The following is a 15,681-nucleotide window of genomic DNA, read 5'->3' as shown; positions in this document are numbered from 1 at the left end:
CACCTAGCCTGAGTCACGATATCTAGACTTGAATAAACTAACAGAGTAAAAGAGCTGCTGAAATATCCCTGTCCCAACTGGGGCTGGATTCACAAAACATTCTGCTATTTTTTTTCTTCTTATTTTCTATAACCTTGAATTTGATCTGATTTCAGATTTGATTTTCTATCAAGACATTTAGATTCCCCGACGACCAAATTCACCTTACACGTCCATCAGTGTTCACAGAATGGACCTCAGGACGGCCTATGGATAAATATCTCAAGAAGCGACATGTGGCAGTCTGACAATGTTTTGATGGGTGAACTCTGAGGAAGGCGAGAAGGTCTTCAGACAAACAATGAGGTAGATTAAACTGGTTTACAAGTAAGGGAGGGGAACAGGCTAAGCTTTGGGCTTGGAAAGCGGTGACCCCTGACAGGAGTGAGGGATCAGGGAAGAGGGTCTGAAATCTCAAGAACTGTCACTCTCCTCAGGGGATGTTGTCGCGCCTGAGGCAAGGCAACTGAGTCAACACAATGTGGGGCTCGTGGTGGTCTCTTTCACCTAGACCCTTCTGACCAGGCGAAGGAGCTAGCTGTGCATATTCAGTAAACAGAGAAAAACAGCGGACGTTGAATAACCGCAGGCCATAGGGGGCAGGCTCAGGAACGGTGGTGGTCTGCGGAGCGAGGAAAACGAGTCGTCATGTATAGGGCATTCTTGAATTCTTCGACTGCTGATACATGCCTCAAAACGGTTATGCGCATCTACAATGTTTTTGTAGTTATCAACTGTATTTGTCGATGCTGAGATGTTCTTTCAAGACGGAATATCTCGATCATCTAGTGTGGTTGCCTTAAAGCCACGACTATAGTTTGAGTGAGAAGAAAAACTGTACTGTTTGTACCAAGGTTTGATTGTGTTGGCTGGAGAGATCATGTTAATAATGGAATGAGAAAGTCTGAGAGCTGTCTATTAGAGAATGGTGAAGATATCAAGTGTCCCGCTTTTGAAATGAGTTTTAGTTGCTAGCTTGATGTGACATTCTGTCATTCTTATTTGAGAACTCTGTGTTTCACAAACCAAAATGTGACCGGTACACTCACAAGCATTTGATTTGATACAAGGTCTAAACAAGTGCCTGGAATTATTGGCCGACAAGGTTTCATATGGCTCCTGATGAGTTAAATTGATAGTTCACCCAAAAATGGAAATTCTGCATTTACTTGCCTTCATGTCATTCCAAACCTGCATGGCTTTCTTCTATGGAACACATAAAAAGATATTGTGAGGAATCTGTACATACAATATTTGTTTCACATACAATGTAAGTCAATGGAAAGTCCAGGTTCAGAAAGTAAAAGTCCTCCTCAGTATTTTGTTCCAATCCCCTGGATTTGCTAATTAGCACAGTTTTTCAGCCAGGAGATATAACTAATTAGTGAAATCAGCTGACTTGAGTTCATGGGTGGAATAAACATATGGCAGGACTTTTACTTTCTGACCCCTGGACTTTCCACCTCTGAGTATCTTTGTGTTCCAGAGAAGAAAGAATGTCATAAATGTTTGGAAGCACTTTACAATGAGGAAATGAAACAGGATTAAAAAAAATTTGCTCTATTGGCAATTCCCCCATAAACTTTGACTTTATTATGACATGTTTTGCACCATTGCATGAAATAGCATTTTTGTCGTTGCATGCAAACATGTTTTCCCCACAGGACTTACAATGTAAAAAAAAAAAAATCCTGTTAGTCAAGCCATTCTGCAGAAAAGAGAAAAAGTAGGCGTGAGAAACTGATGCAAAAGAAACTTTGGTCCCACTTTATATTAAGTGGCTTTAAGTACTATGTACTTACATTGAAATGAATAATTTGATACAATGGACTTATTGTGTACATACATGTTTTTACATTGTACTTATATTTTTAAAATGCCTGCATGTAATTACAGCTGTAATTCACTGATGACCCTTCCCTTATACCTTAACCCACCCTTATACCCATACCACCACACCTGTCCCTAACCTTACCCGTATCACACCGCAATAGCAGCAAACGTGTTTTACAATAAAACATGAACACAATAAGTACATTGCACTTATTTTTCGATGTAAACACATAATACTTAAAGCCACTTAATATAAAGTGTGACTGAAACTTTCCATAACATGTAGAAATGCAACAATTACTTTTTATAATGATTAAATATTAATATTGTAACATACACTGTAAGAACAAAATCTGTAGAATAACAGAAAAGTTAACTGGCAATTTAATGCCAGAATATTATCCGTTACTGGCGTTTCCTTTAACCCTAAAACACAACACAATGCAATGCATAATTCAAATTATGGATAAACATCGATACGGAAAATTACTTCATAATAACAAAGTACATCGGGCCCTATACTTCCAAACTTTTGTGTATTACTTTTAAAAGTAACATTTCCCACAACTCTTCAGCAGAACTTTGCATTCAAATGCATCTTTCTCAAGTCATACGGAGAGTTTATTTCTATCAAATCACCCTCACACTCTGTAGGGCTGTCAGAGCCCCGGGAAATGAAGCCTGACGCTAGGAGCACTCGCCTGGCAGGCCCCTAGTTCCCATGCATAGCTCTGTTAATGGCCTACGTATCTGAATGGAGGAGGAAGTGGATTGAATAACACGGGCAGCACAGGCCAGTTCTGCTGCCTTTCTCAGTCTTGATGACGTCATTCTCTGTGTGTTTCTGTTGGCTTGTCAGTGAGCCCTGGGGCATGACACTGCCGTTTTAGTCAGCATTTTGACGAGTGAGCCCTGAGTTTTGGTGGAGAGAAGAAAAATAAAAAGTCATTATCAGAACTCTGAGTGTGTGAAACGCACCTATATGCATGAAAGTCTAATCGTGGTGGTTCCTATGTGTGTGTAAATGTTAAGTCTTACAATATGTGTGTGCACATTTTATATAAGAAGAATAGCTATGGACCTACCGCGCCTCAAAACTAGTCATATGAGGTGCGTAGACACATTTTTTTGACCAATTAGTGTCAGTACACTCCACCAAAGACAAGACATGTTAAAAAAGTGAGATAAAATCAATTTTACTGAAAAAAAGTGGCAAACGTTTCGCTCACATGACCTTTATCAATGACAAACATACAAGATAAATATAAGTATAAACAAATATTGTAAGCTTGGCATTGATAAAGGTCACATGTGACTGAAACCTTTGGCAATTTTTTCAGTAAAAGCATTGATTTTATCTCGCTTTTTTTAACGTCTCTTGTCTTTGGTGGAGTGTGCGGACTCTCTTGAAGTGCCTCACATTTTATATATAAAATGTTTATGTTTATGTTTAAAAAACATAATTTAACATATAAATAACACTTTTTAATAGCCCACTTAAAGTTTTTATTACAAGTAAATCACTCAATGCTAAAAATGAATAAATGTGAATGAACAAAAATGTGCGTAGCATTTACATTCCTGTGAAATCTGCACTCCTACTTCCCGCGCCCCTGTAAATTCCCTTTATATATACATTTATAAATATATATTTCATCTATAATCTTCATGTTGAGACAAAATGTCCATGGACATGCATGTCTATTTGACAGCTACCCTTCTGTACTTCATTACACATATTGATGAACTGCAGAAAGCCTTTTCTAACTCTCTGTCATGTTTGCTTCTAGTTTTCACTGAATAACAGTCCACAGCCATTCTAGTCTGTGAAATTCTTTGCACTCGCTGAACCCCTCTGAGATATTTTTGGGCAGTGTATGTCTTTGCAACGGTTGACCTTATTCGCTTAATTATTCTGAGAATAAATACTGATATAAAATGAGTGGCACAGCAAATTATATTGATAATAACAACAATACCGGTTTCCTGCTCAGTGGCCAGTTGTCTTATGTTGTTTTATGATATGATTGGCCTGTAGAATTTATTCGAATCAATCCAGTATGCAATCTGGATTTGCAGTTGTTGCAAGCAATGACTAGCTGATCACAAGGTGTCGAAGCTCAGTGAAAAAGCCTGGGTCATACTCATAACTCTGACTCTTCGGTTATTTTTAAAGCCTTTTACCAGGATTGGACCCCCTACCAGTCAGAACGCTGCCGCCGTCTGCCAGACAACCAGATGAGCTCTTAACCTGTTCTGTCCATGTTGTTCTTGGCCCTCCGTTTTGAAATCCACATAGAAACACTAGTGGAGCAAGAGAGGAAAAATAAGACTAAGAAAGGAGTCATTAAAAATTATTATGCAATCATTTCATACTATAAAAATATGGTCTGCATTTGCTTTTGATTATTCTCATTAGAAATTATATGAGAAGCCTTAAAAAAAAGTACAATACGTTCCATTTTATTTTAGGGATGTCATGAGAACCCAGAAAGTGTGTGTTAAGGTGAACAGGAAGAGCTTGGGTGCCACTTATAGATGCCATTACACAAATATAAAAAATATTAAAATAAATTCTAAATTAATTTGGAGATTCAATGTGAAATTGTGAAATGTTAATGTCTTGAGAAGAACTGTCAGTAAAAGTTATGTCTTCTTTCTCATACTATTTAAAGTACTATTTTCTTTAATCCCCGTTAGAGAGTTCTATGAGCAGCTGAATTTATAGTGGGACTAAAAGATAATGGGACAGTTTAAGCGGGACGTTAACAGGTGCTTGCCTGTATGTTATTTGCTAAACAGTTTGTTCATTTTTTGGAGCCCAATCTGTTTTGATAGAAACAACCTTTGAAATAAATAATTTGTTGACTGTAAACTTCTTCACAGGGTTTGGGGGAAGGGTAACGGCACCTTTTGCGCCAGTTCGCTGCACATGGTAGCCTAATGTGCAGATGTGCTATTTAAAGTCTGGTCTTTCCTCACATCAGGTTAGAGCACTGTCAACATGGAGAAATGCAAACAAAAGGCCGCTTGGTGTTTGGCCCTGTGCGGAGCGGAGTTGAGTGCTGCACAGATGTGGGCTGCGAGCGAACGCTCTCTTGCATGCTAAGTGTGCGCATGCTCCGTGGGATCACATTTTTTGCTCTAATGTATACATGATAGATTTACTGATTGCTCCGCATGTAATGCATGACACACATTGCAATGAATTACAGTCAACATTTTAAAGTGCAATCATGCGGAGATGTTTTTTTTCTTCCAACATTTCTGCACCCAGGTTCTGCTACTAGAGTTTAAACTCATATGACCCCTTATATGCACACACCAAATAGCCCCAAAAACTGAAATCAGATTGTGTTAAGCGACAACAAACAGAAAACATGACACTGTGCACTGCAACTGATTTTGTGATTTCTAGGAAACAGTGTGTGTTCAATTAGTGCATGTTTCCCACATTTAAAGAGAGTTAAGGGGGCCATTGATCTTCTAAGTAAATTCATTTGTTTATTTAAATGATTTAATTGGCATGATTGTTTTTTCATACAATATTTCAATTAAAGCATTATTACACAAAACAAATAATGACAAGAAAAATAATCATACAACAATAACACATATTAATAATTCGCTCCTCCGTAATTTTGCACACAGTGGAAACACTGACATGCTTTTACACATTTAGCAACATGTTAATATTGAGTAACTTATATTTTAGACATAATATTGCCAGTTACTTGGTCTGTTTTTGCTCCAAAGCGTTCCTGCATGAATCTTTGCATGCATTTTTTAACACATTGGTTGAGAGAATGATTCAACCACTCACTCGTTTTATTTCTGAATATGTGTTTTAATTCATAAAGACTATTGAAGAATAAAGTATTGAAAACTTGACGTTGATTCAATAGGATTCCGACTGATTGCACTGACTAAACATGGTTGCACTGTATGTTTCTGATTCACTAAAAAGAACCGGTTCACACGAGTAATTTGTTCATAAATCGGACTACACTGCAAAGACGTAACTTTGCAGTGCTTACCTTTTACTGTATGTGAACTCATTCACTTCAGACTGCAAACTCAGGTAAAATAACTTGTTTTGCTGATGGGTTGTAGATTCAGTAGCGGGGTGTGCCACTGCTCAAAAGTAATAGATCGATCATGGGATTTAGGAGTCAATATAAAAAAATTGCTCAAAATGAAAATCATGAAATCAAAAAATCAATTTGGGCCTAAATGTATCGGTCGAGTGAGTTCTGAACCTGTAACCTCTTGCATTTAAAGCAAAAAATATACCTCAAGACCAGACAATGTTAAGTGTGGGTGAAAATAGGCAACACGATCTCATGAAAGTGCGAATCTATACCACGAATGTTATTTCTCATACCATTTATAGTCCAAAATATTTTTTTTTGCGTGCATATGCTACGCACTGAAAACCCTTGGGTAGGATTAGAGACGGGGAGTGCATGCGTATTACACGCCATATCATATGCACGCGAAAACTGCACATCATATGCATGCAAAAACTATTTTTGCCGTATAAATGGCACGAGAAATAACATTCGTCATAGATACGCACTTTCATGAGATCGGGCTGAAATAGGTCATACCTTTCTTCTAGGTATCTCTTCTCTCGGCATTTACTGTTGAAAAACACTGTAATGGTGAACAGACTATGAAGGGAGCAATAGACTAAGCACAATTAGCCCTTCACATTCCAGCTGTTTCTATAAATACCCCTTTCGTGGTCTCCCTCTCTCTCTGTCATTCTCATTAAAACAGTGGAAAATCAGTCTGCGTCTGTCGGGACTTTAAGCCCCGCTTCCCCTCGAGGAAATTAAGGCATGCAAAGGGCTCTCTCAATCTATATTAGAGGCTCTGGAGAGCTCTAGAATGTGGTTAATAGATTCCTTTTAGTCTGGCTCAGGTGAAGTGACAGTCTTGATGGGTCAGAGTTGAACCAAGCTTCAAGGGGTCTAAAATGGGGTCTAAAATGTTCTTCCGGAGGTAGTTGAAAATGCATTCGACCGGATTGCTTCCGTACCGCTCATGTGTTCGAACAGCTCCAAAAGACCGCCTGCTCTCTGCCTACTGACCTAATGCGTAAACATTATGGAAAGCGCGCTTTAAATTTTGTTGGCTGGAGACCCAAGTTTGGTTTGAAGACGAAAAACGTACCATGCACGATGTTCTCTCACCATTCCTGACCCTTCCCTCGAATAAATCAGGACAGATTAGTCAAGATTATTTATTTTTATCTTAAATATGTGTGCAGTGAGAGTTCTGTTTTCACAACTAGTGGGATTGGCTGTCTGTTGATTTGCTTTGTATAAAACCGAAGAGAGAGTTAGTTGCATTGCTATCAAACTCAGATTTATATATATATCTAAGAATTGTGTGTATACATACTTTATATATAATTAAGAATTGTGATTACATATCACTGGACCACAAAACCAGTCACATGGGTAAATTTTTTGAAATTGAGATTTATACATCATCTGAAAGCTGATATTCCATTATAATATAGATTTGAATAAAATATTACATTGGGTCCACTGTAGCGGACTTGGTACATCACTAAGAGGCTCTGCATTCTTTATATTGGATTCTCTGGTAATGGCCAGCATAGTGACAACAATGTGGTTTAAACCAAGTGATGTAATTCTTTTACAAACAGCCCGTGGACCTTCATGCAAAGAAGGAATTCAAATGCCCTCATGTCTCTGGAGATGCAAAGGGTGGTTAATGGCACAGAAGGGCCCAAAATGCATGCGAGCTTCGCCAGGTCTTGACAACATGTGCTGCATCCAGGTGCTCTTTCCAACCGCTCTCCCTTTAAATATGTGAGATGCGTTGTAGCATTTTTCCAGCTTCGGCCTTGGCAGCCAAACGTACCTAAACGAGAGTGTTTAGCTGGCTGAGCGCAGCGGCAGAGCGTGCCCTCAAGCCATGGCATCCAGAGTTCAAAGCCCTGCTGTCTGGAAATAGAACCTCAATCACCTTGATTGGGGAGAAAATGACCTCTTGTCTGCGGCATCTGCAGCTGTGCAGATGGGAGATGGGTATTCTTGAAAAGTGAATTCCAAGATGGCTGGATGTATTAACCTGGTCATTCCATACGGATCTTGGCCTGTCTTGGTAATGTGTGGACAGTTGTAGATGAGACGATATAAAGTTAAATGTTTTATAGTTGGAGTATTTTGAGTTTTGCACATTTAAATTGTGTAATTCTTGTCTGCATTTCATTCGGCCCTTAATTTGTTGGACGTCAAAGGAAGACATGCACTTTAAATGGATTTTCCATTTAAAGATGTACTGTGTTGTTAATTGGTAAAAGTTTTCAGGCTGGTCTATTCAATGCACACTCAACAAACTCTATTCGTATTTAAATTATAATTTTAATTATAATGGCAAAGCTGAATTTTCAGCATCATTACTCCAGTCTTCGGTGTCACATGATCCTTCAGAAATCATTCTAATATGCTGATTTGGTGCTCAAGAAACATTTCCTAATATTATCAATGTTAAAAAATAAAAACTTAATATCACTGCTTAATATTTTTGTGTAGACCGTGATATGTTTGAAAGGATTCTGAATATAAAGAGAACAGCAAAATTCAAAAGAACAGCATTTATTTAAACAATTCTGATCAATTTAACGCATCCTTGCTATATAGAAGTATTAATTTCTAAAAAAATAATAAATCAAATGTTTGAACGGTAGTTAGATTTAGCCCTTTCAAAGGCTGCTGATGGCAGACCAATCACATGACTACCCTGCATTAACCAGAGAACATCATTCACACGATAGAGATAAAAAGGAAAAATGTCTGTGATACATTGGTTTCAAAACATGTATACGAGCTGAGACCCAAGTTTGAGTCTGACCTGGGTCAGGTCCTGATCCCACCTCTATTTTCAGTTTGCACTCCACACTTCCTGTAAATAAGGGCAAAATGCCTCAAAACACAGTACTTCCTTACAAACAGGTATAATGCTTAGTTATTAGAGTCAAATGCCGATCTCCGGTTGATCTAATCCTCCTCCAAGAACTGAAGCTGTTCGTGACAGTCAGAGAGGTTATTCCTTGAATTTCAGGAAGCATTAGAGATGTTAAATTCCTTCTGAATGCATTGTAAATATGGGAGTAATATTCAGCTCAGTAAGGCAGTACCGGACAGTTGTTGTTTTGTGTAACTTGGATGTGTTTTGCTTAACTTGGAATTGTTTTGGAATTGTACTGTAAATATGGGATGAAAATATAATGAGATGCTCAGCTCGGTGATACTCAGTACTGGACAGTTGTTTGTTTTGTGTAACTTGTGCCTTTTTCCACCATCCATGTTTTGGAGTTTAGTTGAGGTGATTTGTTGATGCTGCCGTTTCTTTTGGAATTAATTTTTTTTTTTTTTTTGTATGTTTGAAGTTCACCAGAACCTGTGGTTCACCTATGACAGGAAATTGCAGTGGGTTCTTTCCGGAATGGGGTTAAAAGACTCGGCCAATGGGTCCTTGAATTTCCACCGCATAACAACAATGTTTCAATTCGTCTAATCGGGGGTATTTAGGCTAAGTAAACTATTACTCTTTGGGATTTCTTCAGAAGACATGGCCCAGTGTTGCCGGTCCTTTATTCAAACCATTTGTGTGTGGTTGGGAGTCAGGGGAGGGCAGCAGCCGGCAGAGCGAGTGGAAGGATGGAGAAAAGATTGGATAGCCCTGGGAGAAAGTCTGAGACGCGCAGAGTGAGAGGTCTTGGCTGCCAGTGCCAAACCACACGCAGCTTGCGTGATTGTGGCTCTGCTGCCTGCACACGCTCCCCCTTTCTTCTCCCAAACTCCCAGAAGCACCTGCACGCACCCACCGCCACCTGACCTCCGCGACCTTTGAACTTCCGAAACCCCTCCGAACCAGATAAGGGTGAGAAAGACAGACGCTGAGAGAAAAGTGTGACAAACATCTAAGTTTAGCTCTTACTTCACCCTCTCTTGTGCGCATTTCAGACGAACTCCAGATTGAAATAATAAAAGTACACTGAGTCTCTGACCCGTGATCATCTGCGTCTCAACTGAATGCTTTTTGTGATATCTTACCGCAATAATTCATACATGTTTTTTCCATTACAAATGCACTTCGTCGACAAGCTTTGGTCGATTCACAGTGCTTGTTGATTTACGACGCTTAACGAGAGCACTACAAACTGATTAATTCATTTCTTATCAGGTCGTAGCGTAATGGTCTCACTTAGGGGTCCTTAAGCAGTCTCACACACTAAATATGTATAAAAGGAAGAAAGTTTGAGAAGGAGCCAAAAGCCAGATCTCGCCAGCAGCTTTTTAATGGCACAGGTTTATAATGAAACACTCCTTTAGCCCCCTTCCCAAAGCAGTGACGCTATCCACTAGACACACACACACATATTAGAAACGCACGCTATTCATAACATGTGAGGCTATCACGAATGGAAAGAGGCATTTCAGGGGATGAAGAGAATTTGAGCCTTACGAAACCCAGGTTTGTGAAAGAAAAAAACGTGCATAACTTTCTTGGTTTCTTAAATATTACATTGATACAGAAGACTGACACTTTTGCCCAGTTAAAGGGGATGCATTGAAGCCGGTTCTCAGGTGTTTTGAGTCAATCTAAATGAGGTTACGATTATGGACACGTCCGTACATGTCCGTACCGCTTCAGCTCTGGCGGGCCTCCATGAAAAAGCCATTGATGATATAAAACTTCCTGCACAGAGCGCACAGCCTGAACACACACAAACCATTACTTAGAGTCTGACGGTGACTATTATGCAGCCCTTGTTATGCACTTCCTAAGATGCAAGGCATGCAGAACAATAGCACAACCTCAAAACAATAAAATATTGTGCATTAGAATTAAAAGCGTCTCTGATTTCCTCAACAAGCTCTGGATTCATTAAAAAGACAGATTCAAAAGAGTAATATCTTTGTGAATTGTTCTACACTGGTTGTGCTGTATTTTTTGATTCACTAAAAATAACCGGTTCACACAAGTCATTTGTTCATAAATCGGACTAAATCGGTCACACTGTTGTTGTTGTTGCATGTTTTCTTGCCATTATGTCACGGTACGCACATTAAAGATACAATATGTACGAATTTTGTATCAAAATATCCAAAAACCACTTGTACAGTGTTATATATTTCTTTCAATTGTGAACTTACATTATCCTAAATGTTTCCAAGAATTAGTCAATTCAGAGAAATTCACAATTTTAAATAGTGCCCGTCCCTTGTCAAATGTTAGATTATGATCAGTATGTTATTCTAATGTTGATCTAGCTTACTTCTAGTCTCATACAACCAACAAACTAACACATACTGTAGAATAACATTATAACTTTCAACACAATACAGTTTAGTATGATAGTGTAGACAAAATGACACAGCACTGCGTTACCTCACAATTTAAATTTGTTACATAAACTGACCACAACAACAAAAAAATAAAATAAATACACATTGTAGCTTTAACAGTGGTGTAGATTCAGTAGCATCGATGCAATTGTCCTGAAAAAAACCCCCAGAAAATTTTTTTTTTTGCGATTTTTAGAATCAGTATTTTAGAATCATCCCCCAATGTCAGATGATAACATATTTGCACTTTTTAAATGCTTTTGGTTGTTGCAAGATAACATTTAGTCACATAAGCACCCATGATTCAGCAAGCAAAAAATATTCCGTAAAGTCTATATTTAGCTTATTTATTAATTTATTTATGCTTTCCAAAAAGGATATGCTTGAATTTCTTATTGTAGTTTAGGGGCCTGATTTACTAAACAGGTCAAATTAGCGTGAGAGCGTAATCCCATAAAAGTGCCGATGGGAGTGGAAAGTTCTGCGCGTGATCTACTGACAACATGCAAATAAAAGAACACAGTCGGACCATTTCTATAAAAAAACAACGCAATCTACCAAGAGCAGAACAAATTAGCGCCTGGTTTAATGCTTCGCAAATCTTCGTAAATCGAGTGCCGTTATTCATTTAAATACTCTTCTTCCATACAGAACATTTTGGGCCTGAAAGGGAAACTTCTTCAAATGCATGTGCAATAAGGTCAGCTGCAAAAAATAACTTCGTCCATGGCTTTTCAGTGATCATTTTTTACTGCGTGTCTATAGTAAATCCCGACAGTAGTTTTTTTAACACCAAAAGAGAGTTTGCGCTGGCGCAAGCTGTTAGTAAAACTGGCCCTAGATGTGCAGAGCTTACACTTCCCATAGTTTCTCTTTTCTTAGCCACCCAGCCAACACACATTTGGGCCCCAAAATATTCCCATGTGTGGCCAGCATGAAGCTGTCAGCTCTTGTTACCCCAATATCACCCAGTAGCTTTGAACCACCAGAGCAACAAGTTCACAGCCTATTGTGTCATTTCCGCTAGTGAGAATGCACAGAAAGGGGTCATTCAGGCCAGACTCACCTGACACCAGAGCCTCGTTGCAGTAACAGTTGTGTAAGCAGGCACCAATTTATGACCAACGGAAAATATAGAACCCCCAATTCTTCAAGGATCACTGGGACTTGGAGGCCACCGCAAAACCGTAGCCAAAAACAGACAGCAAGCATTCAGAAAACGACTGTGTGACGTAAAGAACGTACAAGAGAGTGATAAATGGTCATAGGAAAGGAAGGGAAAAATTTCCTTTTCCTCTGTTTTTCTTCGCTTTCTCCGAATGAATGGAGTTCTGTTTAGTTGACTTCGAAAGCAGTAGTCATTATTTTGACAGTAACCCACCAACAGAAGGTTAAGTCATTACAGAGGCATCCTAGGCCACTTTCAACACTCAGATATTTCAGGCATTTCTTTCAGAAGTAGTAACCAACCAGCAAAGCGTCTGGAGAGAATCGACCTTCAGCGTGATTGGATATTTTCCGGCAATCTGTGTTTTCACTGTTATACGGTAGGAGGCGCTATTACACATAGTCTTAAAGAGTACAAAATCTCCAGATCAAAACACAGGCGAAAAAGAAGCAGGAACAAGCGATAAACGCATTGGCTGCATCTGAAATCGCACACTCCCCTACTACAGTATATAGTGGGTGAAAAACAGTATGCGAAACCATAAGTCTGAATTCACAGTACTAATAAAAGAGTGGGCAAAAAGTACCCGGATGACCTACTACTTCATGTGAGATTATGAAGTGTGCATGAGATGGATACTTTACAATCCCATGAGGCCATGGGAGAGGATTTGTGAATGACAGTGAAGCGATGCAACTGATGCTGGTACTGTAGGTCACATGATCATGACAGCATGGCGAATGTAGTACATCCAGAATACATTCATACTACTCAAACACTCATATACTATATACTATTTTTTAGCGGTCGTGAAGTAATTACTTTTTCAAAATAAGTTACCTACTCAAGTATGTAGTCAAATAAGCCTATAGGATGTAGTCAAATAAAGAATGCATGAAACTAGTTTTTTTTAAAGCAGAGGCTCTGTTCTTTTGATATATTGCAAAATATTCTGGCGGTCATGACATTTTTGTGAAAATTTAAAAAAATGCTGGCTGGCAACTTTTTTTTTAAACGCTGGCGGGAAAAGAGTTAAGTGATGTATTAAAATAATAAAAAATAAATTATGCATACATAACTAATAATATTAATAAATAGTACGTATTTTTTATTATATTTTATCAAATTATTATATATGTTTTAATATTAATGACCATAATACCTTAAATACCATTAAAAGTCCATAAGCAGGTAAGCAAGAATGTGCATTGAGAGTGAATGTTTCTTCTGTTTTGGTTCATTTGACTGAAACCTCTTCGATGAAGTGTCCTGATTTATACATTTCAAAATGTGTAGTTTGTCCTCGAGTAATGCCAAAATGTAAGATATGTTCAAACTGAATCATGCCAACAGGTGGATAGTTTTGTGTGGCTTAAAACTGCACAAGCATCAGTTTTGTGTGGATCCTGTGCCACAGTTTTATCATCTTTTGTGGTAGTGTTGCCCTCTGGTGGTACACTTGTGTGTTTACATGTTCATGTATACATGTTGCAGCAAAACACATGGTCAAAAACTGATATTACAAGCAGAAAGTAACTCTATACATACATGACTTTGTAATTAAATGTTTGCTTGGATCCAGTGTGTTTTCTTTGACATGGCTATGCAATATCAGGCATAGTGTAAGTCATATCCATTTAAAATTTTCTGAAACTCTTACACTCTTACTTTTATCAGCTACCGGAATTGAAACTCTTGTTATAATGTCACTGAATCTAGAAAGAAACAAATGTCTCTTGGATATCCCTCGGCATAAAAAGCAGGGGTTAAACTTAGTAGCGAGTGTATGCATTCAGTATGTGTAGCAGTGGAAAAACGTGACTCACACCGTAAGGATGGGGTTCAGACAGGGGCAGGTCTGGCTGGATGGGGTTCTTCTGAGGGAACTGGGTCAAGTCTCTGGGTCCAGGATGAGATGAACGACAGATGAGAAGGATACTGTAGGATATTAGTATCAGAGCTCAAGACCTACAGATTTAACTTCTGTCAGATACAACGATGCCTTTGAGTCTTGTGAGTAATTGGTGACATCGTGGTTTGAGCTCCTGTAAACATAGAAACATGTATATGTGGGTTATGACTGCATTATTGTTTGTTCGTCATGGAACGTAATTGCAGATATTATACACAGATGCATAGATTTATTCAATATGCAAAGGTATTCCTATCTGATGTGATTGTACTCAATGAACTTTCTTGTATAAAAAAAAGTCACTCTGTTCATTTACCTCTAGAGGGCGATCATGACATAATAGAATAAAACGGAATAGAATAGAATATTTCATACTTAAATTTTTTTTTTTTTAATGCTAAATATTGTTTATTTATCTTAAAAATAAATAAAGGTTCTTTATTAGCATATGTGATTCCAGGAATAATCTTTAACATCCCTTTCCATCCCACAAAAGGTTCTTTAAAGTTTCTTTAGATTATTAAAATGTTTTTCACACTAAGAAAACCTTTTCCTTGAAATGTTCAAATGGTTTTTCTATGGCATCGCTGTGAAACCCCCCTTTTGAAACCTTTTTTTAAGAGTGTATTGCATTGGACTGAATATAAAAACAATGGATGTTTGACAGTTTAGCATCAAGTTATAAAATAATATAATTTTTTATTATAATAATAAGTATTACAGTAAACACATAAAAGCTATAAAACAAAAACACTATTGATATTACGTATTAACCTTCACGCTGGGTATGTTTCGGCGATTATATCTTAATGTTATATCTTAATTAAGTTGGCTTGTGAGAGCCAACTTACTGATATTGTACTTAAACTTCTTATTAAGTTGGCTTGTGAGAGCCAACTTACTGATATTGTACTTAAACTTCTTATTAAGTTGGCTTGTGAAAGCCAATTTACTGAAATCCTATTTAAACTTATTACTGGTGCTTGCTTTAGCAAGGCAACAGTATTGTTATTGCTCATACTTATTACTGGTGCTTGCTTTAGCAAGGCAACAGTATTGTTATAATGCACTCGTTTAATAGAGATTTTAAATACTCTATAAAAACTCACTCATAGGCACGAGGCCGCAGGCCTCGTGCACTCATTATAATGCACTCGTTTAATAGAGATTTTTAACACCCATAACACCCTAGCAACCACCCAAAATACCTCAGAACTCCCTAGCAACACCATAGCAACCACCCAAAATACCTTAGAACTCCCTAGCAACACCCTAGCAACCACCCAAAATACCTTAGAACTCCATAGCAACACCATAGCAACCACCCAACACCTTAG

At 38.1% G+C, this 15,681-nt stretch overlaps 1 protein-coding gene and 1 long non-coding RNA gene across 10 annotated transcripts in view; one reads left to right on the top strand and one right to left on the bottom strand.

The window, feature by feature from the left end:
* Nucleotides 1-15,681, top strand: part of LOC306989475 (galanin receptor 2a) — a 97,417-nt gene that overhangs the window by 60,061 nt on the left and 21,675 nt on the right. The window lies entirely within an intron of this gene.
* The window catches only part of LOC306989480, a 33,927-nt gene continuing 20,254 nt past the window's right edge, over nt 2,009-15,681 (bottom strand). Inside the window, exons 2-4 of the long non-coding RNA XR_013795649.1 lie at nt 14,259-14,477; nt 4,075-4,176; nt 2,009-2,784 (exon numbers count right to left, since the gene is read on the bottom strand). This is a non-coding gene — a long non-coding RNA (uncharacterized lncRNA). The remainder of the gene's footprint in view (nt 2,785-4,074; nt 4,177-14,258; nt 14,478-15,681) is intronic.

The sequence above is a fragment of the Phoxinus phoxinus genome (genome assembly GCF_949152265.1).
Source record: "Phoxinus phoxinus genome assembly, chromosome: 21".
NCBI classification, from domain to species: Eukaryota; Metazoa; Chordata; class Actinopteri; order Cypriniformes; family Leuciscidae; genus Phoxinus; species Phoxinus phoxinus.
Note: the sequence above shows the minus strand (reverse complement) of the source record. Positions and strands in the feature narration are given on the sequence as shown.